We start from the raw sequence: 25,973 nt of genomic DNA, 5'->3' as shown, positions 1-25,973 counted from the left end.
GGCCATTCTCACGTCTCCAAGGAGAAAGGAATAAAAACAGCCCCAGCTGGTGAGATTCTTCTGGAGTTGATCTGCCACAAAGCTGATTTATACCTTCCTCACTTCTGTGTTTACTTGCAAGGAAGCTACCTAGCCTGCTGTGAAGATCAACAGCTTGGAGTCTGTCCCATAAAATGAAAGGACATGACACTGAGGGGTTGGGGATGAGAAACAGAATGAAGATGTTTGGATAAGGGAGAAGATGGGAAAGGAGACAGGTGGTGAAGTAGACTGAACTAGGCAAAATGGAGTGTGGGAACATGACCGTGGGCAAGAGAATTCCCATGAAAGTGCCTCCTCACATATGGTTTGTTAAAGCAAGCTAGCTTTGTGAACCAGAGTACAAAAATGTCTCCTTTCAGTAAACCACGGATTTGGAACCCATGGCTCTTCAGATATTGACTCCAGCTCCTTGCATCCACTTTCCCCATCCTTGCAGTAAGCCATAGTTAAGACTAACCACAGTTTGTCGGGGTTTGCACATAAAGCTAAGCAGCAGCTAGTTAAAAACAGAAATGAAGGCTTCTGATCTCCTTGTCTATGCTTTTTTTGCGATTAAAACATTTTTTGCTATGTCCTAATGCAGTCATTAAAAGCAGATATTTTTCATAACCCCATCTCTTAAAGGGCCACCTGTTCAATTCCAGGGGAATGGGTAAATGTGAAAAATGTGCCTATATGAAATTGCCTGATTGCCCTTTTAATTTGAAAGAAGCGTGTAAAAAGAACTTACTAACTCTTTGCTAAAGATCCCCAAATGTTCTCTCAATTAACAACATGCATGAACTCAAGGTTAGAAACTAACTTGTCCCCAAAAACTAATGGTTGAAGTGCAACAGAGATTTCATCCTTTATCAGTACCATCCTTCTTCACATTTGCCGAGAGCTTATTGCACCCCACTCCACTTGGCACAGAGCTGCAATTTAGGTTGGGGAACAAAGGCCTTGTGGAGTGACGCAATCTGAGAAACAGGACCTCTGTGTACCAGGTTACCATTATATTCTGTCAGAGCTGCTCTTACCCACCCACCTTCACCCGTGCAGCTGCATGGAACTTAATGGTGGATTCAGCCTTTCAGTCTGGAAGAAAGCTATTTATACCCTCACTGAGCTTGCTTGTGACACTATTATTGTTCTCCCATCCTCAACAGGCATTATTCAGGCAGGATGACATGAAGAAACGGTCCATACTACAGAAGAGCAGTTTCTAATAAATGGATCATTGTGTCTCGAATATAAAGAAAACTTCCTGTTTCTAATTAAGCAGACTGCAACTCTACCTTTCTTTCTTTTTTTTGTCTCAACTAATGACTTAATGCTTAAAAAACAGGGAAGAGAAACCATGCATGTAAAAGAAGAAAAGAAACAGATAAATGGAAGTGGTCAAGTTTCTTCAAATTTTAATCTCACAGATTGGTTTTCCATAACCGGGTTTTAAAAGCAATTATGGCTAATAGGTTTCATGCTAAACGAAAAGCATTTTCAGATTATGGGGAATCATGTTACAGATGGAAAGAGATATAAAGAATGGTACCTGGCTCTTTCTGATTTTCATGGAGTTTTGGTCTAATCTAGCAAAGTTATATTTCTAAGTATTTGTTTTAGTTTTAAATTTGTCCTATCCCAGGATTGGAAACAATGTTCCAAGTGAAGGAAGAGGGGGCATATAAGGCAGGTTCCTATCTTGCATGCCCACAGCCTTCCATTCCAGGTGTTCCTCCATACCAGCCTTTGCCAACCTGGTGCTCTCCAGATGTTTGGGACTTCACAAATACTGTTGTAGTCCAAAACATCTGGGGGCACCAGAATGGCAAAGTTTGCACTGTACAATGTATGTGTGGAATCATTTGTAAAGTCCCCACATTTTGAAGGTAGTTATCTTTTGTCCAGCAAACACATTTCTTAGGTTGTATACACACCATATACAATCAGCATGGTCTGGTTGGTCATTATGAGAACAGGATGATGGACTAGATGAGCCATTGGCCTGATCCAGTAGGCTCTTCTTATGTTCTTACCTTTACAGCACATTTGAAACATATTCATTGCCTCAATGAATTCTGGGCACTGTAGTTTAGCCCCCAGAGGTACAATTCCCAGAAACCCTTAGCAAACTACAGTGCATAATTCTTTGAGGGAAAGAATGTTTAAAATGTGCTTTAAAGGTATAGCATGTATGTAGCCTAAATGAACCATTCTTATGCTTAACTAACAAATTATACTCTAACTCAGCCTTTCCCAAGCTGACATCCTCCAGGTGCTGTTCCACGACAGCTCACATCATCCCTGACCTATAGTCACAATGGTTGGAGCTGACGAGAGTTGCAGTCTGAAAGGCTGCTCAAAATTGCATACAATGTGTGCTTGCTGAAAGATTTGCAGTTTCTTTTCTTGCAATATTGCAGCAAGAGAAGAACATTGCAACAACACAAGCATTTTGCAACATCATAACTGCTCTTCTTGCATGATGCAACAAAAATACCCCAGTGAATTTGGCAAGAAGCTGGTTACCTTAGCTGCCTCTGCGGTTGCTATGATGAAAGGCTCTGGACAATTAGATGTGTACAAAAAGACACGGCAAAAGTTAAATCCCACCAAAATCAAGTGATTAACTGTGCACTTTGAATCCCATTTACAGATGCAGGGATATTTTCAACTGGGTTTATATTTCATCTATTTTCCTTGACCTGAGCTTTGTCACTGGATGGGGCGGGGTAGCTCTAGTCATGCATAGTAGCTCCTACCATGTCCATCATCCCTCTCTCTAAGCCTCTTCGGCTTTTGCAAAGGTAACAGGAAATGTAAGAGCTTCACACTGCTTGTTGCCCTGTATATCCAGCTGGTGTGAAATAGTTTTTATAGTGCAAACCTGGGCATGTGCTACTCAGAGGTAAGTCCCACAAGTTCAATGAGACTTACTTCCTGGTCAGTGAGTATGGGACTGCAACCTAATAGAGAGATGGACAAGCTGCCCCTGCATCGGGATCATACGCTGTTCCCTCAGCATGGAATATGAAAAATAACTTTTTCTGCTCAAGATGCAGAGGAACAGGAAGTGTGACACAGTCACATTAAAGTCTGGCAAAGGGAACATTTCCTGTTCCCTTTGCCCCATTTTAACATTCAAAGCCATTCACAACAAGGAAGAATTGAAAATTTCAACCAGTAGTTTCTCTCCTCTGTTATGGAAGTTTCCAACCTTTCAAGATTCAAGGAATCTTTCCTACCTTGACTTGTCTGTTGAGAAACCCCTTCATGAGGATAGTGGTGCAACGGGGTAATGTTACACTCTTCCAGTCTTTCCCAACCTTGGGTCCCCATAAGTTGATTCACGACAACTCCCAAGAGTCCCAGTCAGATGACCCCAATATTCAGGAATGATGGGAATTGTAGTCCAACATCATCTGGAAACCAAAGGTTGGGGAAAACTACTCTAGTCTTAAAAGTATTACCAGAATACACACACTGGATTTAATGGAGCAGCAGTTTAGATGGTAATTAATATGTGTTACTTCACGTAATATGGTTTTACAGGGGGAGGGATCTTCAGATAGTAATGTGTATAACTTAAAAATAAGGTAAGCCAGCACTCTTGCTCATTCTATGGACTTGGGGTGGTATTCAATTAAGTTTTGCTCAGAGCAGAGCCAATGAAAATAATGAACTTAGTCATGCTCATTAATTTCAGTGGGTCTACGCTAAGTAAGCCTTAGTTGACTCCCACCCCAAGTCTGTAGATTGAGCAATTATTTTTAAGTCATGCACATTACTATCTGAGTATGACTTATTTGTGCATGACTTATTTTTAAGTCATGCACATTACTATCTGAAGATTCCCTCCCTCTGTAAAACCGTATTAAGTGAAGTAACACAAGATACCTGTCCCAAATACCTATCCTGCTGATACTACTATCTTGGACAGGGACAGCCAACATAGGGCCCTAAATAGGTCATTGCACTACAACACCCTAACCCCAGTTAGCATGGGTTATGGGCAGAGACGACTCCAACAACATCTGGAGGTCACCATTGGGTACCCCTGGTCTAGGGAGTGCACTCAGTTCATGGAAGGCCCAGAACAGGCCTGTTTGACCTCACCATAGCTATGTACATATTGAGCTTGCACCGTATGTGAATCTACACATCAGGGAAGATACATCTCCAGCAAGCTTGTCCACCACTCCTCACTGAGGAATCTCTCATGAGCTTCCAAGGAACCTGGTGTTTCCCAGAACAGTGCTGGAAAACCATTATTCCATTCTATGTTCTTTAACTATTGTGCTGTTTTTTTAAAAAACTAAAATCTCTTTTGTACAATGATCTGAAATGGTTTAAATGTCAATCTCATTAAAACTCTCTTTGATGTCCCAATGACTAATTCAGCACATATTTCTCAAGCGTTCAACGTGGTTAGATTAATCCCACACTTGCATTTTTTTAAAGGCTTCTCTGCTTAGCTTCTCTAGCTTTGCAGATGCTCCATCTCACGCCTCTGATTTCTCACAGACTCTACATGGCCAGCCACCGTGCCATGGCTACGCCAATGTTACGTTGCCATAGTAGAGTTGCAACCTTATGCACTCCAAGCAGCAAAGAAGAAAGCAAGACAATGCCAATGTGAAGAAGAAACAATGCAGCAATACTGCCCACCAATCCACACTACTACTAGTTACCATTGTCCACCACTCATGGCATTGCCCTCTACTCACACCAAGCAGGGAAGACTGAAATACCTATGTGACATCTAGGATGCACCATGGTTAAGTATGACGCTTGATGTCAACAGAACCTATTCTATATTTCCTCCCATACACATGGGATGCCCTCAGGAGAAAAGAGTCAATAAGGGCTCACCCTACCACAAGACTCCTGTGTCCTAGGCATTAGGAGAAAAGCAATCACAGGTTCCAGGGCTCTCCTCTGATGGGGGTTCAAATTCCTTGGTATCCCCCTGGGATACCCCTTTAAATGCAGGGATGCAGAAGCTTAGACTCAGGGGTCAGATGTGCCTCTGCACACCTCTCTATCAGGCCCTCAAGAGTCTCCCCAGGCCCCACCCCTTACCTTCAGGCCCCACCCCTGCTGTGTCCTCCTTGATTGTTTTTGCCTGACTGGTATATGTTGTTGAACTCTGGTGCTGCCTCTAGCTTGTCTGGATTTATTTATTTTATACTCCACCCTTCTCTCAGTGCAGGGCAGCTCACAGCATAAATTAAGGCAGATACAAACACCACACACACACACACACACACACACACACACACACACACACACACACAGTATAAATATTAAAACAAATGGTAACCCTATTATAAACAGCACTGAAAACACATTAAAGCATTTAGAAGCGCATGTGCGCACACACGACGTACAACACCCTCAGAAGACCCTGCTGCAACAGCCAGCTGGTGGCCAAACATATTTGTCTGCTGGCAAAAGGAAAGCAGAGAGGTGGAAGGGAGTTCCACAATCTGGGAGCAGCCACCGAAAATGTCCTTTCAGATGGAGAGAGGTATATGTATAGGCAACGCAGTGTAGAAAGATAAGCATCACCTACATTGCACCACCCATTTTTACACCTGGCCCCACCCTCCACTACCATGTGGCCCTGTGGACATTTCTGCAACAGAATGTAACCCTTGGGCTGAAAAACATGTACCACCCCTGCTTTGGTCAGGAAAATAGCTAGGACCAGAGGAAGGAGTGCCAATTTATTCACAACAAGGTCCCTGCAACATCAAGAATGCAGAGAGGGAGCCCATGGCAGGTCAGTACCCGAGGTGAAATGCCCCACTGGGCGCAAACTCCATAAGGAGACTCCCCTGCCGGGAAGTGGTGGGCAGATCTATTCACAATCCCCCGCTCCCCGCCAGTGGGGCTTTGTATGGGCTCCTCCATTGAGAAGCTGGTGCAAAGCTCCATCACACTGCTGGGCAGGGGGTGGGTGGGAGATCTGCCGCCTGGTGGCAAAGCTGAGTGGCAGAGTGGCTCCCCTCTCACCGACTCAGCAGGAGGGGAGGCATTCTGCATAGCTTTGTCACCAGTCCCACTCTGCCCCCCAAAGGCTGGGGGAACCAGCAGTAACTCTGGGCAGCGAAACAGGATGCCACCGCTCCAGGAGGGTGACGTCTGCAGCGGCCCCCTCACCCAGCCTCACGGGTGGGCCAGCTCTGAGAATGTGCACAGATGTCTTTTGCAACATTTCACACAATAAGTATATGTTGGTGTCTATGTTTAGGGAACAACCATTTAGCCAGGGGGAGTGGGAGAGAGCCACTTGGACAGGGAAGAGTACACATTACAAAGGCAAGCTCACGGAAGGAAACACATCCAGCCACTTAGCAATGCAGTAGGACAGAGCAATGCAGTGTAAAAGGAGAGGTGTGGATCTGATTCCCGCACAGTCAGTCAGCCTAGAAGGGCTGTGATGATGGAAAGCCCAGTGCCCTCCTCCTCCTATTGCGAGTTTCCCACAGTGAAGACGCTGGACAGCCATCAACAGGACAAAAACACAGCGGACACTGGCACAAGCTTTTATTGAACAGTTTCAGTGTTGAAGGGAGTTCTGACAGCATCCTAGCAACGTGGGGTTGCTACTGGCTATAGGACTCCTGCCACTCTGTGTAACACGACGGGCAGTAGAGCAACAAGTGCAGCTCAGTGCATCTGCATCAAGGGTGCTACTGCCCCTGCTGCATTTCTGTCTGTCACGTGCTTCTGAGAGGCACAGGAGCCCAGGGAGATTTAAAAGGCAGCAACCCCACGTAGGAACCCAGGTTTCCCACTGGTTGCTGCTGCTGGAGGCCTGGTGTTCTGCACTGGTAGCAGTAAGAAACATCCTTTCCCCTGTGCGTGTTCAGTGGCTACTTGGTGGCCTGTGGAGAGACAAGACAGACATGGGCGTAGGAACGAATAACGAATAGCTATTGCAACAGATGAATGAGTGGGTGCTCATTTGGCAAATGCATCTTCAAGAAGGAGTGCGATATCTCTATGCTCTTCTGCTCCAAATTCCCCAGCCCCCATTCTCCTATTGGCACCCCCACCACCACAGCTATCCTCCTATTGGCACCCCCACCACCACAGCTATCAGTGGGCTAAATGGAATGCTAGTTCTGCTGAGAGCAGACTCACTAAAATTAATGGGCATGACTCACTTAATTCCATTAATTTCAACGGGTCTACAGAGTAGGACTTCATTGGCTACACCTCAGATTTTGGAAATTCAGCTTGCTGGAGGAGACAATATAGCAACTGAGCCAATACTCACCCATGCAATATAATGAGCTGTACTGGTACCCCCTTCTCCAGTGACAGCTTTTTCTGCTCCATGTGCCCTGGCTCTGATCCTGTAAGGAAGAAAGAGTTGTGAGTGACTGGCCAACAATTCCATTAAGAAGGAGGGAGTGCATGGTGTTCACTAGCAATGTGTTCCCCACAACCCACCCTAACATATGTAAGTTGTATTCCCTGGGTTGTGGCTAGCAGCCCCCTCTCCCATGTCCACACAGCACTTATATGCCTTGCGCCCCTTTGAGCAAGAAAGGCCTGTTAAACCAGTGCAGTTTCCCCACATTACAAGGCCAAGGGTATGGGAGGAGACACTCTGATACATGTCTGAGTGCTTGGCATACTTTAAAGCAAGGAGAGGGAGATGGAAGAAGTTCAGGAAACTGGCAAGACCCTCTTGCTTACCTGTATGGAGCAGCCGGTCCTTGCAGTCACTGTTGCGGCAGAATTGCAATTCCATAGGGTATCTGCACCGTGTCCTGCAGCAGTACACCTGCAAGGGTCCTGAGATGTGACAAACATTATCCATCTGCCCCTCCTATATTTGCTGTTGGCCATGGCTGTTTGCACAATTAGCAAAGTGTTCCTTCTCGCAGAGGACTCCCTTCCGCTGGAGTTCTCCATTCAAAGAATTCCTCCTGGTGTACTTTCATAACTGCAGTTCTGCAGAGTGATACAGCCTCATGACATACAGGCTGATCTGCGATCTGTTGCTGGGAATTATATGTAAACTCCCGGTGCTGTATTTGGCTCCTGAGATGGCTGGAATACTATCCTTTATTGACTGTGATGCAAAAGCAGTATGGGCGGGAGTCACCTAGCCAGGCCCATCAGCAGGAGCTTTGATGTGCACAGGTGCTAAGCATGCATGTGTGCATGTGAGCACACCCACCGACCCATTCTCTGCATTGGCAGTAAAAGGCATTTAGCTATGTTTTAATAGGCACAACTGGCACCGTAACCTTTGTTAGGACCTTAATAGCAAGTACTTGTAAAACCTGTTTTCGGACAGAAAGGAAAGCCTGATTCATCTCACTCTAAACGTACAGGTGCTCCCACCCCTCCTTTTCAGCTCTATGTGCCACAGGAGTGCTTTACACACGGTGGATCCAACGTTTGCTCCAAGGAAATGAACCAGAGCCATTGAGAAGCAATGCTTGGCAGATTGTGCCTCTTGTCAGATCTGGGTAACTTTTCATAGCACAGACGAGGCTTGTATAAAAAGGCTTTCATTATAAAACAGTGGGAAAAATCTTTTTCACAGACCGCATTGGAAGCATTGCTGCTTTTCCCACGAAAGAGTAGAAGTCCAGCAAATAGGAGAGTAAAAAGTAGACCATTGTAACAAGCGGCCCCAGACGACAGAGACATTATTCCAAAAGCATCAAACCAAGAAAAATATGCTTAATATGTTCAAAAGCGCTTTGCAATTTAGGGGTTTAGGTATTACAATTGAGTAGTCAGTCCAGGTGGCAGATCAACACTTCCAATCACTTATATTGCAGCTCAACAAGTCACACTAAAGAGTCGCCTCAGCAGTCTATATTCATAATGCTCTGACATTTGGAATTATGAATGCTACTGAGGAACAGTATGTCTGTAGTCCTAGTAAATTTATGCTTTGGGAAATAATTACATTTCAGCACCATGCTGTAGTCTTTCCAAATGCCTGCTGTACCAAAGTCTAAAGGTAAATGGAACTTAGAGAAAGTTTTACATACCCTCCAGTATATAACACTGTGTTAATTTGCTCTTGGGGTTGTCAGGGAACTAGCATATAGTTTTACTAATTCCCAGATGCAGCTATCTTTGCTTGGATGCAGGTGGCTTTAGCTTTCTGGGTTGCAAACTGGTAATCCTAAAAACAAGTTTTCCCCTGTAAAATGTTGCAACCTAGAAACCCAACATGTTCCACATTAAGTAGCATGGGATAAATAAAGCAACACTGATAATGCCACACAGAGTAGTAATTCACATTAGGACTAGTAGTATGTCACAAGTAATTTTTTTTAATGACTTTGCATGATATGCATTCCCTACGATGCACAATCAGGATGAAGGGCAGTATATAAATTTAATAAATAATAAAGATAATAATAGGCAATTTAGCAGTTGGGTTTTTATTCCGCTATGGCAGATTCATGCAGAGAAACGTTCAACCGGCTACAAAGTAAACTCCTATTCACATGGACGAAGCCTAAAAGACCATTAACTGTTAATAACTCATTCTCGAATTGCCCCGCTAAAAAATCAAATTGCCCCCCTGTGGGGTGTGTACCCAATGTTGCCATACAACCACATTTACAATTCATGCTTTATTCATTTGGATGCTAAAATGAGATATGAATGCATTGTCAAAACAACCCATCTATTTACACAAAACAAAAATATTAATATTTAACAATATACAGGGCAAAATATTTTACAATAAGTTGGTTTCCATTAGCTACTGCCATCCCAAATAGATTATTGGCTAATAGGAAAAAGTTGCTTCCTACATACTCAAGTATGGAAACTAGTGTTTGCTCTAATCTTACAGTAAAAAGATTGTGACAAGCCTTTCTTTGTTACTAAGAGCCTCCGCTGTTTATACAAACTTCCACCTACATCCTTGACTTCTTTTAAGCCGCAGCTCAGCAAATCTAACTTCATATGGATAAAAAGGACTAGTTGCTAGACTAGCCAACTGAAGCTTTAGCCACCCTTTAATTTTCTCTCATTTCCAGCTCCCATCCCTACCCCGCCACACTGAACGCACTTTTTCAATAAAAATCCATCATTTGCCATAGCTGTACTCTATTTTCATAATTCGTAAGTGGATCCTACAAACATAACTGTACATAATTTTGCATTCCTACAACAGGTAACTATTGATTCATTTATTTTATCACATTTGTATGCCACCAGTCTACTGAGATCATGGAGATAAACCAAGCATTATCTAGTTTACGCCTGTAAAAATCCAGTGCAACATTAAGTGAAAACATTATCTAAATACCTAAACTCACCCGCCACATCCACCTGCCTCACCGTCACCTAAAGACTATTCTCTACCCCTGGTTTACATGAAGGAGGTTTACAAAATTGGTGCAGAGTGTGGAGAAAGTGGATTGAGAGAGGATTTTCTCCCTCTTGTATAGCTCTAATATTGCTGCAACACCAAGCAGCAAAACAATTTTCTTCTAGAGGAGCTTCAGAATAGAAGGAGCACATTAGCACCCCCAGTACCACTTCTGGACCGATTAAAGTAAGTGGGGTGGTTGCAATTCACTTTACTGCTTTGTTTTCCTGCAAGTGAAACAGTGCATCTGTTTTTTAAGAACTATTTCGTAATGCTGACCTTTTAAACATTCCAGTCTCCAACTTTCAAATGTGGAATAAGGGAGCAAATTCTGGCAGGACCCAAGTTCCCTTGTCTTAAGTTGGGCACAAAACTGAGAGCACTTTGTGTGGTAATTGTGCTTGTTTCCTGCAGCAATTATCCAAACATCATGGGGAAATATATGCACCTGTTAAATACTCATGGCCAGACATCAGCGATCCTAAAGCAAGAAAGAAATTCAGGCATTTGAGGCAGAGTTGGGAAATCTTTTTCAGCTCAAGGACCACACTCCCTTTTGGGGGGCAGATTCCAACAGTGGGTGGGGCAAAAGTGGATGGGGCAGTGAACATAATATTTACCTTTGAGCAGTAGGCTAGTACACACACACACACACACACACACACACACACACCCTCTATCCTCCATGCAGACAAGCAACAGTCATCATCATCAGAGTTCAAGGACATATTCCAACCAGACAAAAGCACTCACAGGGGATGTGACACAAGGCCGGAGAGCGGTGTGGCATGGGAAGAGTCGCTAGGGACAGATAGAGAAGGCTAAATTGAAGTCCCCTTCCCCTGATTTAAGGACGGTCATTTACATGTGCATTGTAAGAAATAGCACACTGGTATATATCCCTGTAGCAGATACTACCACTGCATGAAATAACAGTTGATTTGCTTTGTGTGTGCACCTGTGAAAATTTTAAAAGATGTCAGTTTAGCAGACATTGGACAAGCTTATCTAGTACAGTGGTACCTCGGGTTACAGACGCTTCAGGTTACAAACCCCGCTAACCCAGAAATAGTACCTCGGGTTAAGAACTTTGCTTCAGGATGAGAATAGAAATTGTGTGGTGGCGGTGCGGCGGTAGCGGGAGGTCCCATTAGCTAAAGTGGTACCTCAGGTTAAGAACAGTTTCAGTTTCAGTCCAGAACGAATTAAGTTCTTAACCCGAGGTACCACTGTAATGAGTGAACTTGCATTAAACCAGTCCTCAGTTCAATCCACACATACACTTTTTCACAACATTAAAGGAAATGAATTGGGATGGGCTGCTATTGCCATTTTTCCTCCTTAGAATTGGTTGTGAGCCTTTAAGAGCTACCTAGCTGGGCATCATTTAGCAGAAGCTCTCCCCATCACTGCATACCCATGCTGGGGGAAAGGTTCATCAGTAGGAATTATCATGCAGCTGTCAAAAGGCAAAAGAGCCTTCTCCATACCAGGTGAACAATTATATATTGCACATGATATTGTTGGATCATGTACATGCACTCACACACATGTGTGGAGTATCCCAGGCTCAGAGTCAAATGTGGCCCTCTAGGGCTTTCTGTCTGACCCCTGGGACTTTTCCCAAGTCACACTGCTTTCCAGGCCAAGCCCCCTCTCCCCATGCTGCAGTGGCCCAGCACTACATCCTCCTTGGGTGCTTTTGCCAGCTGGAATATGTCCTTGCACTGTGGTTCTGCCTCTTGCTTGGCTGGCTGGCGGACAGAGAGATGTGTGTGGGAAGTGACAGTGTATACAGGAACCTCTGACTTTTGCACAGCACAACCAGAGCATCCAGGAAGCTGAAACTTGGCATATATGAAGCCGTTCCGCACACATAGCCCAAGAGACCCCTATTGCCAGGAAAGCCTGAAAGGGAGACATTTGCAAGCTTCTCCCTAGAAACAGGGGCAAGAATGGTAACTCCAAAGCACACACCCCCCCCACCCGAAAGCAGAACTTTGGCACATGCATAGCTAAAAAACAAAACCCCAAACCCACTCTGCTAGAAAATGTAAAAAATAAATAAAGAAATTAAAACAGAATGACTGTGAAGAAAATAGTAAAGCTCTGAAAGTCATTAAGTTATGCTCTACATAACATTTTTTAAATCTTCAAGACACTGGGAGCAGAAATTTTGTTTTGTTTGGCTTCTGATCATTAAATGCTCGCCGTTGCCTGGGTGTTCGCTGGCTGAAACTTACAAGGTGATGAGGACACAGGAGTCGAGAGCCTGTCGTTTCTAGCAGTAGCCCTGCATAAATGTGAAACCTGAGTTAATGCGTAACACATTAGTGCAAACCAGTGTATTAGATCACCAAGTTAAATATATACTTACAAAATCGCAACATCCAAAACAAACAAAGGCAAAGCCCAGCATAATTTAGGATTCTATTTCATAAATTATTATTTTTACGCTAGTATCACATACAAGAGGACAGAACACATTGTTGTACACATTAAATTAAATCCACAGGAAAGGAGGGGGTGAACCAACCAATTCATTTAATTAAAGGGATTTGTTGCCTCCAGATGCCTAGTTAAATATTATGCAAGTTGTGAGTGGCTCAGGCAGGGATGGAATTATCTACTAATTATGAAGAGCTACATAGAGAATATAAGAAGCTGCCTTCTAGACTACTTGTCCACCTAGCCTAGTAAAGCCTACTCAGACTGGGAATGGCTTTCTAGGATCTTAGGCAGAAAAGTATTTCCCACAACTTGCTACCGTATCCTTTTATCTGGAAATACTAGAGATTGAACCTTGGACCTTCTCCACTTGCGCTCTGGCATTGTTGCTGTAGGAGTGTGAATGAACTGCTAAAATTGCTTAGTTGGATAGGAATTACAAGAGATCCTAGCCAGGTCCATTTTCAGTCAACCCTTCCAAGAGAACTCCACAGACACCTGAGAATTAAGGCCACCCAACTACTAGACCAGTTTGAATGGGCCAACCAGTCTCTTAAGTGATGATGGGGGAAACAGTAGTACCCAAACAAACTGAGGAGACATTGCCTGCCTCTTGCTACCTTTTCTCATGGTTGTGTGACAAATTACCCTAGCGAAGATTCTAACTGGGGAGAATGTTTTAGCATGAGACCACTAGAGATTTTCTTGCTGTTGCTTTGATGGGTTGTTTTCTATCTACAGTTGGAACAAAGTACTAAGTCTACCATTAACAGACCAAGGAGCCAGAATACCAAAGGCCAACTCTGATGTCAAAGTGGTTGGTTTCCTCTACAAAGAGTTGACTTCTCTCGGGGACATGCGGATTAAGGAGGTGAAATGATGCAATATATTTCCTAAAGCAGACGGGAATCAGTTCCACAAACTCATTCATTTGATGAAGAAATAAATATAGAAGTTTAACTTCTAAGTGGAGAAATAGCCTTTGTTAGGATTTCATTAGATAATGAAATGGCATCAAGATAACACTCCGAGCATTGATTAAATACTGGCATTTACTGAATCCAGGAATTTAGGCTGTCTAGCATCCACAAACTCATGACACTATGTTCTACTTCCACTTCTGAATATCAGTTCCTGAACACCGCAGGATGGGAAAGTGCTGTTATGCTCAGATGCTGAATTAGATGGGACCTGACCCAGCAGGCTCTTCTTGTGTGGTAGCTGCATCTTTCATCCTGACAAACAGGTCTTCTTTGAGGGCAATTATTTTATATGGTCTTTTTATTTCAACAAGACAACTGTCCTACCGTTTCAGTTCTCAATATTAGAACACTTACTTCCTAACAGAATCACACTTTGGTTTTATTGTGGTACATGATAGTATGGTTTATGGAATGGTAGCATGGCTAGGGAATGGTAAACACAGTTTATTTTTATAGGTTTGGACCTGTTACGGCTCATGGTTTTGACAAATAAATACTTACAAAAGGAATGGGACCTGACAATCCTTGTTCTCCAATACTCCAACACCTATTTGCTCCTCTCTGCCTGGCTTGCAACTGCTTACATGTGCTATTTTCATTTTTCCGAGATACATCTGATTATGTGCAATGTGCTGCTCTCCCATTTTTAATAACATCCTTTATCTTCTCATCTTAACAGCTGTGGGATTTAACTGCTGAGACAGATGAAAGATAAACACTTGGGGGATGCTGCAGAAATATTTAGGAAAGGTAGCAAAGTACTGCCCCTCCAAGGACTTTAAAAGAAGGCTAAAATCCTAATTGGAATAGCTTTAACTACGAAACCCTCTACTCCTCAAATTTACTGGGAAATTTTTTTAATTAAGACAACAACTTGTAATAACAAGAAATGTTATTGTCACTTATTCTGTATGACAACAAGCAGTTGTGGAGAGCTAAGCCTAGCCTTCCTTTTTATAAACAGAGTAGTCTAGCGGTATCTGATAGCACTACTTAGATGACTGAGTGAGGAAGGCAAGACTTTGGCCCACTGTTGTGGAGCCTTGTCTTAACAAAAGGCTCTCTATCTATTACATGCCACCAAGAGACCAATTTGAGGCTCTCTGTGGACAAAGTAGTGTCTGATAACAGCCTACAAAAAGAATATTTCTTCTCAGAAGTACCTGCAAACACAGTACAGACAATCCTCTTTGGGAGCTAGGCCAGGTTGGGGTGTGTCCAAAAGAGTCTTAGACACTGGTTTGAACAAAAAAGGTTTGTCTGGTTTTAAAAGACATACATTTAAAGCACAGACATCCTGCAAAGAACATGGGAACTCTAGTTTACTTCTCAAAGCTACAATTCCCAGCACCTTTAGCAAACTACAGCCCCCACAATTCTTGGGGGGGAGGGGAATAATGTGCTTTAAATGTATGGTGTGTAAGTAGTCTGGTGCAGTGCTGTTTTTACTAGTATGGTTTTAATAAATTTTATATATGTATGTAGTTTTATTCTACATACATATATAAAAGCATGCTTAATTGTTTTTAATGAATTTTTTCCTAGGTTTTTAGCAGTTCTTGAGTCCCATCTGAGAAAAAAGGTAAATAATAATAATAATAATAATAATAATAATAATAATAATAATAGCAGCCCAATACTAAACACTGAAGGGGAAGTATTGTAGTTCACATTTATGCTTAACTTTAATCATAAACTGTTTAAGAGTACTTGTCACAACAAATGAGCAAAGTTCAGTAGATGTTACAAACGTTTGTATGTCTGTATGCTTAAGAAGTAAAAAATATTCCTTCTTTGCTGTGTGCAAACATTTTTGGGGACTTAAGAGTTTACTCACAAAGCTACAACAGTAGCCTCAGGAATAAGATCTGAAAATTTTCTCAGCAGAGATCAGTTCACAACACTGCATACTGCTGTCAAACATAGTATTCTATTAGTAAGGTTGGCACCCTCTTATAACCCTTCATTAGTTTGCACCTTAAAATCCATAGAAAGGTTCCCCCTTTAATTAACACCGCCATTACTCTGGAAGCTAGAATGTGGCTCAATGGAAAGAACTAATGCTCCATGATATTGGGTTTCTCCCTTGGCCCTCTGAGGCCAATTTAACTAATAGCCTAATAATTATTTACTCAAGTAAGCATTAACCACCTTATGTCATGGTGCTTCTAAACAGCAAGAAAGTAAGCACTCTTTCTATGCACTCTCTTTTCTATGCTGGGAAAGATGACCAGTTGCTTTTTCTATCACAGCATGGAGTAGGCTTGCAGATTCTGTGGAACTAGACTCTGGTGGGGAACACATGTCACCCACCCACCAGGTGTTCCTGGACTCAAACTCCCACCATCCATGACTATTTGCCATGTTGGCTGGGACTGATGCAAGCTGGAGTCCAGTAATACCTGGAGGGTCATAAGTTCCCCATCCCTGACCCAGACTACTCTTCAATCTCACTCCTATATGTGAAATTTGCTGATACTGCCTGCCTACCAGGTCATCCAAGGCCACTTCTCAGGCAGTTTTGTGTCTGATGGGTTACTACTACCATTCTCTGTTGGCAGCTGAAGCACAAGACACCAGTTTCTACAGTTTCTTGACAGGTCTCTGCAAATAAAAAGCAATCTGCACATGCTCAGAGGCACTCTTGTCTTTCTGAAAGCTTGTTTATCTATTGCAAAGGAATTTTACACATGCTCTGAAGCATTCCATCTTAGATGCCAATATTTCTGTAAACAAAAGGTGGCAATCCCACACAGGTGACAAGTTTCCAGAAGTCAGGATGACTCTTTTGTCAATAGTATGTGCTGTTGGGAGAAGAAGGGACTCCCAAATCATATCTGGCATGCTTCTAGAAAGGACTGGATTCTGGAGTTTTCTGGGAGACCGTAGTAATTAGCATGATTAACATTGCTCTTCGTTACTTCTCTAATAAAGTAGTGAGTACTTCAAATACCTGAACAATATTGATGTAGTTTCCTATATCCTATATAAGTTTCAGTAAGCTCTAGAAACCTGTGGGACTAAACTGAAAATTGAAGATACCTGCTGCAGAATTTGGGTCATCATATACAATGCAAAACTCCGCTTATGCAAAACTGCAGAAAATCTGTTTATGCATCAGTTCCAGGAAAATTATGCTTACCTTGAGGTCACATTGCAAGATTTGCAGAAGCTATTGTTTTTCCTCCCTAGTCAAAACAGAACTTTCAAGGCAATACTGTGCTCTCATCAAGCGAGGCATGTAATACTTGGTAATGATGCACGTATTTTCCTCCCTAAACTGGCGCTGCTTGCCAGCAAGAACAACTTCGTGCAGATAAGGTGGCACTTTTTGTATTGCACAGACCATCTGTTCCAATCTGCCTTTCATTAACACTCATACTCACTTGTAAGCAGCATATCATTCAGTGATAGACAATCTTTCTTAACTACAATGGAACTCATTAAGGGAGCTCTGGCTAATGCAAACACCTTTCGGGAAATATACATGTGCAGAAGAGTAGTATTTTTGTACATTAAGCAGTGTCAAACCTCTGCACGTTCCTAAAACAAACCTATTATCTTCATCTTTTAGCATTTAAAAATAAAGCTGTCCATCAAAGAAAGATAATTTAGTTGTTCAGGCATCTCGCCTTTTAGGCTACAGATCTATTTTTCACACACACTTTTATGGGAATAAGCTCCATTTTGTCACAGTGCTGCGTCAACATGCATAGGTTTGTACCGTTAATCAAGGTTTGAAGCCCTAATTTAAAGACATTCACACTTTAAAAGTCCTCACTTGGACACAATTCAATGACTACTAGCCATGATGGTTATGTTTTACCTTTTTGGAGAAAAGTACTAAGATGCATAAATATTGTTTTGGGGGGAAATATAAAATATTTTCAGAGGATAACATTGTTTTAAACTATATATCAACTATACGGGGTTTGACCACAGTTCAATGTAGACAGACTCTCTGTGCCCTTACTTCTGCTAAAAGACTGAAAGATAATACCATGGTCCCCTTCAATCAATGAACAGAAGACATGACAACTCTGGCAACATACAACAGATTGCTTTTAGGCACAGATTGTGTATAGATAAATATAATTATATTTGGAATCTATTTATAAAAAGTATAATGTCTTGTTAATACTTTTACATTTAATGGAAAACTGCTGATTACTTATATACCCATATACTCTATTTTTTCACCACAATTTCAGTTCTTTGTTTCTTCTTTCTTTTCTTTCCCATTACCCTCCCACTGATTGAATACACACACATCCCTTCACTGTCAGAGGCAATATGCCTCTGAATACCAGTTTCTGGGAATCACAAGTAGGTAAAGTGCTATTTCACATAGGTGCTGCTTGTAGGCTTCCCATGGGCAACTGGTTGGCCAAGAACAAGATGATCTTGGAGTAGAAAGGTCTTTGGTCTGACCTCCTTATGTTCCCCTAATGTCAATGCAAACAGCCTTTCAGGATTAAATCTGAAAACACAGTGGAAGCTCGGGTTGTGGACGTAATCCGTGACGGAGAAACGTCTGCAACCCACAGCGTTTGTAACCTGCAGTGCTGCACCTGCGCACGTGCGTGATGCGATTTGGCACTTCTGTGCATGCACGAGCAGCGAAACCCGGAAGTAACCCTTTCCTGTACTTCCGGGTTTCTCGCGGTCCATAACCTGAAAACACGTAACCTGAAGTGTCTGTAACCCGAGGTACCACTGTATGTTGTCAGCATTGTACTAAAGACCCAAAACAGTACTAAAACAACATAGTTTGAATGATTCACACTGAAAATTTGAGTTAGCTTTATCTATGTTTTTGTAAACCACGCTTCTCATAGCATGTTGCGTTCTACAGATTGTGACAGCAAGATCCTTTTAACTGGGGAAGCCAGTGATTACAGCTGGTGATTATGCACACTAGTACAGCAGGACACAAAACTATTACACGGCATTAAAGTGGGCAAAGAGAAAAGGAAAAGAGCTGGAAACAATTCATCTACATGACATCTTCCCCAGCTCTGTCGGTGGGGCTCTCTGTGACGGACATATAGAAAATTTGTCTGCATTAGCTGTTTTGCATTTGGTTTGCACCTGACTGTGATGTTGATAACTGTTAATAGTCCATACCATGCTGTGTCCTTTCTACTGTATCAAAACTTTCTCTATAAAATAAAAGTTATCGCCTATCAGATACCTTCATGCAATGTCTCTCATGCATGTTTGGGCCTAAATCTTAGAGCAGGAGTCCCCCACAAGGTGCCCAAGAAGTGTGTGTGTGTGTGTATCACGAGATTTAATTCTGTGAAATGGGTATTTTATGGTGCTCACAAGAGTTTATTAGATGTACTCAGGGCCCCAAAAGTCGGGGATCCCTGTTCTTTCCTTCCTAAATTTGTCATTATCCAACCATTCTTTCTCCACTTCTTCTTTTTTTTAACTATACATGGACAAGTCAGCCATACAACATTTCCTACTAGAGGACACCTAGCTCCATATAGTGGGGGTAAACTAGAGTTCCCCAGGATTCTTTGGGGGCAAGTCATATGCCTAAAATGAGCTTTAAATGTATGCTGTAGGATAGAATGTTAAGAACCGATGTGCATATATAGTATATACATATAGGAAAATATTTCGTGCTTGTTTGCTTGTTTGCTTAAATCATAGCTTTATGGCGCTGAAGTGGTTCATACCTGCCCAACTTAGTAATTAATTGAACCACAGCCCTGAAGTACAGGAAATCTTGTGAACGTGCTGTCTGTATCTGACATCAGATGTAGGAGGACGCCTACTTCTCAGATGGACTTGGCATGTTTCTACTGCTGCACATGAATGATATTTCAGGCTGTACTGGGCGGCAAAACACAGTTTATTTTTTTCCAGGGTTCTTCTCTTTTCTCTGATCAGTGAAAATGGGTAGAACTGTAAAAAAATTACTTAGCAGAGGTATAGGCCATAGGCAGCATCTGTTGAGTCGGTAGAGCATGAGACTCTTAATCTCAGGGTCGTGGATTTGAGCCTCACATTGGGTGAAATATTCCTCCATTGCAGAGTGGGACTAGATGATGCTTCCAATTCTACAATTCTATGCCTATGTCTATGCTTTGACTGCAGAGGGTCCCAGGTTCACTCCCCAGCATCTTCAGGTGAGCATGAGAGAAAACTCTGTTAAATCCTGGAGAGCCAACTGCCAGTCAGTGCAGGCAGTACTGAGCTGGATTAACCAATGGTCTGTCACCATATGAGGCAGCTTTATATGTTCCTATGATGGTTCCCATGGGATAAAAGAGAAAAGGTGGCCTGTGAATCTCTGGGTATTTTAAAGACTGAACCTCACATGGGAAAGTATAGGCAGAACGTTGATGCTCTTTTAAAAATATATATACAGGACTACATTTTCTTTATAATTACTGCCAGAATCAGAGTATAAAGAAGTCTGAAGTGTAGAAAAGCCGCCAGAAGCTCATTTTTATTTTAGGGAAACCAGTGTGAATTTTGCATTAGGCGTTTTAAAAAAGAGTTGAAAACAACCCCATGCGCACAAGCTTTTGTTTTATAAGTTGAAGCATTCATTCGAAGCTAGGTGGGGACCTTTTAAAAACACTACAAGGAGCCGGATATACACAGCTTGAGCCATTAAAATGTTATTAAAGGCAGCAGGGTCCAATTTAGTTCTCAACAAAATGCCTGACACAGCTGGGCAGTGGCGGTTCAGTGGAGTCAAGCAAAAAAGGTAGGGAAAAGTGATCCCTTATTACTGCACTGTGTGCTGATTCAGGTGTTACTCGTAGGTGTGACAGGTTGATTAATCTTACAAAAATTGGACTTTTGTCACCTTATGCTGACAGATCAATGATTAGAATATGTTTTTGTTTATGGATAACCACGTAGATTGCTAAGATCAATTAAACCTCATCACCACAGCATTTAAGAGTGCTTTTTTTGAACGTGCAGCACAATTCTGTGCATATTTGTTCGAGAAATTTTTTAACCAATAAGCAGTTGACCATTTTTATTTATTTTAAAATTTAATTTAAAAGCAAGTCACACTCTTGTCCAGTGGGACTTACTATCCAGTGTGTATGTTTACAATTGTAGGCCTAATTCCCATTTTCTTCCTGTTGCTATGGTGGGTCTGCACCAATGACTAGCGTTGCATTTTGTCCCAGTAGAATCATAGAAACATAGTGTTGGAAGGGACCCTGTGGATCATCTAGTCCAACGCCCTGTAATGCAGGAATATGCACCCACATGGGGATCAAACCCATGACCTTGGCATTGTCAGCACTATGCCCTAACCAGCTGAGCTACCCGGCAAGTCAATTACCTAAGCATTCCAGCCCTGGTCTCTACACATTTTCCTTATATGTGCAGGCCACCTCTTGGCCAAGAGCTATTTTTTTGAGATGTTAGTTCTTTGGAAAATAAAACCATACATCTAATGTTAGCACAGAGATAAAGGGTTGTATCTGATTATTCCTATGGAGGAAAGTCAAGTGTTGAGAACAATGTTGTGATAGCCATGAGCATCAACAGGATTATCCTAAGGGAGAGCAAACAATGGCCCCTCTTCCTGTACTCAAGGGACACAGTGACATTTTTCTGAGACACAAGTCAGATTCATAGCTGAAGAGTGGGAACAGTTTCTTGGTTAGGAGGAGAGAAAGCTTCCTCACAATGAGGCCATGTTTAGAGAAACAGGGGCTGAGGAGATTTGAAAAGTAGGCCTGATTTGTAAGTAGGCTCTCTCCCCTCCCAGTTATTAAATAATAAGCAGTAATGAACTGCTCTTCATCTTATAAAGGTGTGGTGATCTCTAACTAACTTTTCACCCATCCATCGCTTACAAGAACTGTTGTGTGTGAAAACTAGTCCTGAGTCAATCTGATCCTAGATGTATAAGGCAGGTGTTGTTTGGATAGCGATAAACCTGAATTAGAATCCTACGGCTTATCCACACTTACCTTTCCTCCAAACCACATAAAGCGGGATATCAAATCCAAACTCTTCTTCTTCTTCTTCTTCTTTGTGGTAAGATGTAGGCTGCCTCACCCCTCACTCCTCACTAATACCTTATTCATGTCAACCCGGGATGGGGAATTTGTGGCCCTCCAGATGCTGTTAAGACTACAACTCCCATAATCGCTGACCATTTGCCATAATGGCAGTGGCTGATGGGAACTCAAGTCCAACAACGTCTGAAGAATCATAGGTTTCCCACCCCTGATCTAAATGAATACTCCTGGCAAAATCTTTTTCTGCACAAAATTAGTATCCTAATTATTTCAGTAAGGCAAATAGATTCAAGCCAAATATAAATCAATATATAAGGTCTTAAACACAGTAATGTATCTCTTCGGCAGCACATTCCTCCAGGCTCTGATAAAGTGAAAAGGTAGTACATTATGAAGCATAACGAATGCACCCAGCTTTGGTTGCTGATAGCAAGGGAAAAGAAACTGGGCCCAAGTAGAAAGCTACATTGCTCACAGGATTTCTGAAATCCTGAATAAATTGGATGCAAGAATTACAGCAGACCCAAACAGCCTAACATTGTATAGCCTGCCAACAATTGCACAGGAGATCACCTAAGGTCTAACTGGCCTTGGCAGGTTTGCTGGAGTTATACTTTCACATGGATAAACCATTCCTGAACAATTTCTACAAAGCAAGCTTTCATTTACCATCATGCCTTATGCCAACTAACATATGTGAAACCACTAAAATTTCAAAATAATGCTCTGTGGTCTCTGTCGTGATGTCTTTTAAGGAACCACGGTAGAAAGCAGGAGAGGCGAGAAGTAATCTGGAGGCCCAAACTCCTCTCCAAGAGGCCCAGTTGTTACGACTGGTTGAAGATAGGAAGAGAAAGGCGAGGGAACATCTCCTGCCAATTTCATCAGGCCTCTATTTTGTTTGCTTGTTTAATTAGTTGTATACTGCAATTTCATTTTTAAAATATTTTAAAATATTTTAAAATATTTAAAATATCAAAGTGGTTTACAATAATTATACATGCACACACACTAAAAGCCACATAAAATTAAAAACCTAGGATCTGTGGCAATTCAGGCCCGTTCATCAACTTAAGAATTCACAAGAGAACTACCCAAAAGCACATGAGCACTGTCTGCTCCATCACTCAATTCCTCTTATGTGGGGAGCTTGACCATGGAGAAATAATACTGCAATTTGTAGAATTAGCTGGGAACATTTACCAGTCTTGCCCTGCTAGCTGTTCTGCTTTATTGGGAACAGCACAAATTAAAAATCATGAGGGCCTTGCACCAAAAGATATTCTGGCACCCCTTACCTCCAACATGCCACATACTTGAGAGAAACGGGGTCAAATATATTATCCCTGCTCCCAACTTGCATATGTTCATGTTAGTGTCAGCAAGGGCCTATACAAATTGAACTGCACATATAGCGCACATGTGCCTGGAAAAGCAGGATGCCTGGTTGCATGGATTACATCTCAAGCTTTTAATAAAGATTTTAAGTTATTTCTTGGAACACATGAGCTTGCTTAATGGTACGGAGGCTGTATATGCACTTTACATTTAAAGTACACTCCCACCCCCACAGAATCCTGAAAACTGTAGTCCACCCCTCACAGAGCTACAGTGACAACCCTTAACAAACTACAGTCCCAAAGCAGGGTGTCCCTTAAATGTATGATACCGGTATGTACCTGGTCTAAACAGAAAGCTCAGCTAAGAGCTGTGAAGTTAACTTGGGGAAGAAGGAAGGAGCAGACAGGTGGGTGGGAGGAGTTAGAGGGATAGAAGGGAGACTATTGAATGGATTTGCCCTGTTTTAAAACTCAGCAACATGTTTAAACAATGTTCTTATGTTCCCCTATACTTTGTTGTTCATCAGCCAATCCATTCTCTCCACTTCACTAATTTAACACCACATGAAACATGAATGCCAAAGGAGAAGTGGGAATACTGGGCATGTACATTATCAGTGCTTGCCTAACTCACAGGTGGTGTGTTCAGTTTTTATCAAGTAGGTACAGTACATACAGATAATCCACATCATAAATATTCAGTCATCCAAAACCTATGTTATTCATGATGATAAAATTTGCACAAATTGCTTTCCGCCCATTCATCCTATGGCCATGAAATCAAGGTAATCTTGAGTAAATAACACTCTCCTCATGTAATTGAGCATACCATTCAGTTTTTTTAGAAGTTACTAGAGACATTGCACCCTAATCCTGAATACATTAACTAAACACCTTGACTGCCTCGGATTCATTAACACTGGAGGAGTTTGTGTGTGTGTGTGTGTCAAATTGCAACTCCCAAATAAGTGAGTACTGTACTGTAATGGCATTGTAGCCACAGGCACCCAGACATACATACAAAACCATATTCCTCGTATATCCATAAATTCCGAACTTTGGAAGATTTCAAACTGCATCAATGATCAAAATTAAGCATCTGGACCCGAATACACCATTGCAAGCTAAGTCTGCTTCAGTCCTTTAAAGCCTCTTTCCAGTTTTCGGTTTGTTGGTTTGTTTTTTAAATAAAACTTGTGTTTGTTGTAAAGATTCAGCACCCGCACAACACACCTTCCCTCGAGCCCTGCTAACTGAGCGCCCTCGGGCTTTCAGTTTTTATCCATCTCTGCTGTAGATGCAGCAGCAGCAGCAGCAGCAAAGGCACACTATTGCAACAGAACTTTTAAAAAGCTCTACGCGTTTGGGTGCAAAAGCGCCCGGCTGATGCAGCTTGATCGCCACACTCAAACCACGACTCGTGCCACCGTGAGCCCACTTCGCCTTTAAACGGCTGCAACACACTTCCAGAGAATAGGAGAAAAGCAAAAAAGAGGTGGGCAAACACCACAGTCCTCTCTTACCTGTCTGTGGAGAAGGCAGGAAAAAACCCAGGCACCTGCAAGTTCCTCACAGCAATACGGAACGGATCCCGAATTATTTCCTCCCCAGCAGCATATCAATAAAAGTTACTGTTTCAGCCTCTCCTCTCCCCCGCAAGCCCTAAACCACCAGCTAAGCTTTCGGGTCCTGTGACTAATATTTACCCTTCCTAAGCCTGGGCGAAGTGCAGTCGGTATCTGGAGCTTTTTAAATGGATTCTGAGTACGGAGTGCACCTCGCTGTTTCCAGCAGCCAGACTCCTCCGCCAATCAGCGGCCTCGGAGCCGACCTCTCCTCCCTCTTTCGCTCCCAGTCCTGCCTCCCTCGCCTCGCTCCACCGTAGGCGGCGGCAGGACTGGGAACGGAGTGTGAAAGCACGAAACGAGCACGCTTCTCAATTTTGTTGTCCTCCCTCTGCCATCTTAAGACTTGCAGCCTTCTTTCCTTCAGGAATCATAGACCCAGTTCCCGTAATTTGTTGGCATAGTAACCACCCCTAGGTTGTTTTGGTTCCCCTCCCCTCCTTCTTTTTGTATGAACAGCATGGAAAGGAAGAACGCCTCGGCCTGTAGCAGTCTGTAGCTACATGCAAAACATAATGAAATAAAAGGCACAATTCTGAGAACTGCAGGAGGCTAGGCTATGCCAACCCTCCCAATTATTTTCTGTGGGGACAAGGGATCCTGAGGTGTCTTCACATTCTTCTCCGCCCCAGCATAATGAGGGGGCAGAGGAGATAGACATAGAGAACCCCACATCCCTATCCGGGAATCGGAGAGGCCAATACTTCCCCAAATTCCAGAATCATGCCAAATATTTTATTTTAATTCTTTTTGCCTTTCTTTACAGGCACACCTTCCTACGTCAGAATACCAATACCAATTGTATTGTTTATAGGCCACCACAACCCAAAACTCAGAAGTTGGCAAAACATCCAGTACAATTATAACAATGTCAATACCTTACCAATTTTTATTTTCCTCATGAGGGGAAGGGTAGGTTCTAAGAAATAATAATAATCCTCCCCACAGGGAAACTTTGGGCTCTCAAATTTCAGCGGTACCCTGTGCGACACTAAAATTCAGCCCCCCCCCCACCTCTCGTTCTCTGTTTTACATCATTGTTGTGGTACGTCATGTGGGGCCGGCACCCAGTGCGGCTGAACTGGTCATGCCAGCCCAAAATCACTTCTCCCCACTCTCTACAAGTGTTGTATTTTAAACTAAGAAATATTGGGTCATATCCAGCGTTGGCTTTG

General features: G+C 42.5%; 1 protein-coding gene and 1 long non-coding RNA gene across 7 annotated transcripts in view; one reads left to right on the top strand and one right to left on the bottom strand.

Annotated features, from left to right (window-relative positions):
- SPATA13 (spermatogenesis associated 13) overlaps window positions 1–25,973 on the bottom strand; it is a 101,772-nt gene that overhangs the window by 52,532 nt on the left and 23,267 nt on the right. Inside the window, exon 1 of one of the 6 annotated variants that reach the window (XM_081909299.1) lies at window positions 24,697–25,047. The exons of 2 other annotated variants lie outside the window; for them this stretch is intronic. The gene's annotated coding sequence lies outside the window, so the exon portion shown is untranslated. Of the gene's footprint in view, window positions 1–24,696; window positions 25,048–25,973 lie in introns of those variants that run through there. 3 more of the 6 variants (XM_081909305.1, XM_081909303.1, XM_081909304.1) reach the window with 3 other exon arrangements.
- Window positions 85–1,298, top strand: LOC309368997. The gene is made up of 2 exons (XR_014167988.1): window positions 85–477; window positions 1,191–1,298. It is a non-coding gene; the product is annotated as an uncharacterized lncRNA (long non-coding RNA).

The sequence above is a fragment of the Podarcis melisellensis genome, assembly GCF_964234715.1.
Source record: "Podarcis melisellensis genome assembly, chromosome: 4".
NCBI classification, from domain to species: Eukaryota; Metazoa; Chordata; class Lepidosauria; order Squamata; family Lacertidae; genus Podarcis; species Podarcis melisellensis.
Note: the sequence above shows the minus strand (reverse complement) of the source record. Positions and strands in the feature narration are given on the sequence as shown.